This window comes from Triticum dicoccoides, chromosome 2A, assembly GCF_002162155.2.
Source record: "Triticum dicoccoides isolate Atlit2015 ecotype Zavitan chromosome 2A, WEW_v2.0, whole genome shotgun sequence".
Classification (NCBI taxonomy): Eukaryota; Viridiplantae; Streptophyta; class Magnoliopsida; order Poales; family Poaceae; genus Triticum; species Triticum dicoccoides.
In genome coordinates, this window is record NC_041382.1 from 715,557,612 (window position 1) to 715,561,171 (window position 3,560).

The following is a 3,560-nucleotide window of genomic DNA, read 5'->3' on the forward strand; positions in this document are numbered from 1 at the left end:
GTTGTGCTCGTTCTAAATGACCCAACAAAAAAGCATGATGAGGAAAGCCATGGTCTTTCTATTAGTACAATGGGTCTCCGAGACATGCCACGTCGCATTCCACGAGGATGTATCAATGGTGTCGATATGAAGCCACTCTTTAATCACACTCCATAGCCTAACGGTGTAGTGAGACTTGAAGAAAAGATGACTAATGGGTTCGTTCTCCCTCTTGCAAAGAGGACACATCCCACAATTTGGCCACCTGCTTTGTCAACCTATCGGTGATCCAAATTCTATTAGGAACACAAACCTTCCAAACCACAAACTCCGCACTCGAGCTAGTAAGGCCGAGAAATTGCACCTTGTAAGTAGAGGTTGCCGAGTAGTGTCTGCTAGTCGTATGCTTTCACATGATGCTGTCGTTCATGCCAATATTGAGATGGACCCCACGCAAATTGACCCAAAGGAAGACGATTTGGTGAATAGCTTGATTTTGGAGAGCCAAGCTCCATCTTTCATGACTGCAGCCACCTTCCAATTTTTTCCGTCAGCAACTTCATAAATCAACGGTGCGATCTCCCTAGGCCGCACACCATTGATCCAAGGGGATTCCCAAAAAGGAGCCTGCTCGCCGTTGTAGATGGTGATGATGGTGGATGCATAGAACAAGTCAAGATTCGCGTCATCACGAGGGTTCCCTAAACATGTGTGGTAGTATTCTCACGTGCACGTTCTTTTTCCCAAGAATTAGTAGGCTACAAGTAATAGGAAATACAAGAACGATTACAACTAATATCCACATGCCAGTGTGATACGTATTCTGTAACTTGTTTAGAATTCAGAGGGATGTTTTTACAGGTGCAAACTGCAATGCTCTTGCAACTACTAGTTTCGTACGAATCACAACGACGTTTTGCTAGCTGCTCCTCTGACTAATTCCTTTTTATAGACCATTCTACCTACTCCAAATAATTTCTCGGTTCATGCATTAATTGTTCTGCAAAAAACTGTGGCAGCGTGAGGAAGCTTTCATTCAAATCCTCAAATGATAGCCAGAATCCGCATGCTATATGGAATACCCTGTAATGTACTTGCCTGTATACTCTTAATGAAGTCTTGACCACCACATCCCCTGCCTTGGTCCCCAGAAGCCAGAAATATATAGACATCATGTAGTAACGAACGTTAATCTACTGGAAGATTGTACAGTAGTACCGGGCAAAGATAACCAAGAATCATCTAATTCATCACCTGGAGTGCCCTCTAATTCATCACCTGGAGTGCCCGCTCATCACTACACAGACAAATCAGAATACTGAGTAGCTGGCTTCTCTTACAAATAAAGCCAGGAAACTGAAGGAGGGACATGAAAGCTGGCTTCACATGTAAGAGTAGTACTAGGCAATTTTACAGAACATGCAACTGTTTCCAACTAAGAACATTATAGTGTAGTAGGTGATTAGCACAGTGTTTCCAACAAAGGCCATTATAGGTAATTAAGACTCAACTGAATGTGGGTGGACTGGTGTTCCTTAGTGGCCACTTATATAAGCCTTTTCGTGTTTTTGGGCAAAACAACGGGGCACTACTGTCTGTATCTGTACTAGGATCTTTTGGTCGTTCCAGTCAATCTTAACTAAGTACTATACTAAATAGTCTTTAATTATGCTGTTCCTCGGGAGCCAATTGCTATACTGAGCGAAACCTGAGCAACTTCGCTACTGCATAGTGCATACTGATACCAGACAGAGGGGGGAAATTAAGCAGCGGGAAGTTTATAGAATGGATTTCCTAGTCCATCAACTTGTAGGTACCTAGCTAATCCTTATGACTTACAGGTTGCGTTAAATAATTAGACTAGAGTACTAGACCACTTCTGGATGGTAGAATGGGATCGAAGTGTGCGTGTGGAAGTTTTTGCCAGCATGAAATCAAGGACAGCAGCGTAGGCAAACTTGTGTCACAACACAGTCAAGAAAAAGGGGCATAATTAACAGGACTTGAAATATAACATGCCACAGATCCGATAATTATATATACGATGTTTGTGTTTTCGACAAAGGATCAGTACTACTAATTTGTACTACCAACACGGCAACACTAGTCATTTTTAAGCAACAACGCCAGAAATTAACATACTGGGAAGAGAATCAGTACCTTAATTACATTGTGATTCAGGAAACTCTACATGTCACACATTCAGACATACTATTGCAAATTTGAAACCTTCTTTCAAAAGAAAAGGTTCCATGCTACAAAAATCCAATCAATCGATAGTACTAGCTAGTTCCTCGGATAGCTACCTTAATTGAAACCATGGAATTGCCAAGCATGCATGCGCATGGAAGGAGGATGCGAGTCAAGAGAAACCGCGTGATATTGGCACGGCTCAATCGAAGGGCGGAACCCCTTGTCTCCTGGGGCACCAGCTCTCTGATTGAACCGCACCAATACCGCGTTCACTCCCCTCGCAGGTACGAAATTACAGGAGCTAGCCGAGGAGCACAACTCACCAGGTTCGCAGGATTTACCCAAGAATTGACGCACAAAAAAGCATGGTTGACGACGATCGACCAGGAGGGAAAGCACCGATTTGTTTGTTTCACGCGCGCCGGCGGCGCGAAGGAGATGGGGGAAGAGAGTGGCCGGAGAGAATGAGGAAGACGCTGGCTTACTTTCCCTTCATGGAGGCAGTGTGGGAAAGAGAGGCATAAAGAGATGAGGCCGAGGAAGAAGAGGACGAGGAGGGAGGCCGGTTGGGAGGTGCAAAGCGCGTTGGTGGTATGCGGCGCCCATGGCATGGCATGGCGTGGGTACATATACAAGGAATTGGCAGCACACGCTCTCGCGGGGGCATGCAATGAATTCGCCAACCAACCGGAGAAACAAAGGGGAGGTTGGGGCATTTATGGGCCGCATTGAAGGGTCCGTCGATCACTAGGAGGCCGATGGAGCGAGAGCGACGGCGACAGAGCTAGGGCTAGGCGGCTCTAGGCTCTAGCTCACGCTACGGCATGCCTCGAGCGCCAGCAGGGGTAACGACGAACGTACCACCACGTTACTACCGACGTACGACCCGACTGATCCAGGCCACTATAGGCGATAGATCGTAGACATGGCAGGGCAGGGGCAGGGGCAGAGAGGGCACTGTGCGTGTCCTGGGCTTGAATGCACTACAGTGCAGCGTAGCTCCATCGCCATCCCCTGCCGCCTGCACGCTGCAGCCGCAGGCATGGCATGTTTGCCGTTGCCGTTGCCGTCGCCCTCCCCTCTCCCTCCACCGCCACCGCTTGTCCATTTCTCCTTCCCTCTAGATCTGTGCATGCCTGCCTCTCTCTCTCTCTCTCAAGTGTCGTGTTGGGCGCTACGATCCGGAGGGTTGCTGTGGCTTGACGGAAAGAGTGGCGTGACCGCGTGTGGTCTCGCTCGATCCGGCCGGCGTCCTTGCCTGGCGCCTGGCGCCTGGCGCTGGCGGTGAGGCTGCCTTCCAAGGAACCGGTTCGCGTTTGTGGCCGACGATCGCCGCAACCGTTGGCTTCTTGCGCTCGCGTGCGTACGTGAGCTTCCTTTCTGACGCC

At 48.3% G+C, this 3,560-nt stretch overlaps 1 long non-coding RNA gene across 1 annotated transcript; it reads right to left on the reverse strand.

The window, feature by feature from the left end:
• Positions 1–17: 17 nt before the first annotated feature.
• Positions 18–2,750, reverse strand: LOC119352013. The gene is made up of 2 exons (XR_005170105.1): positions 2,496–2,750; positions 18–1,276 (listed from the first exon to the last, which is right to left on the reverse strand). It is a non-coding gene; the product is annotated as an uncharacterized LOC119352013 (long non-coding RNA).
• Positions 2,751–3,560: the final 810 nt, after the last annotated feature.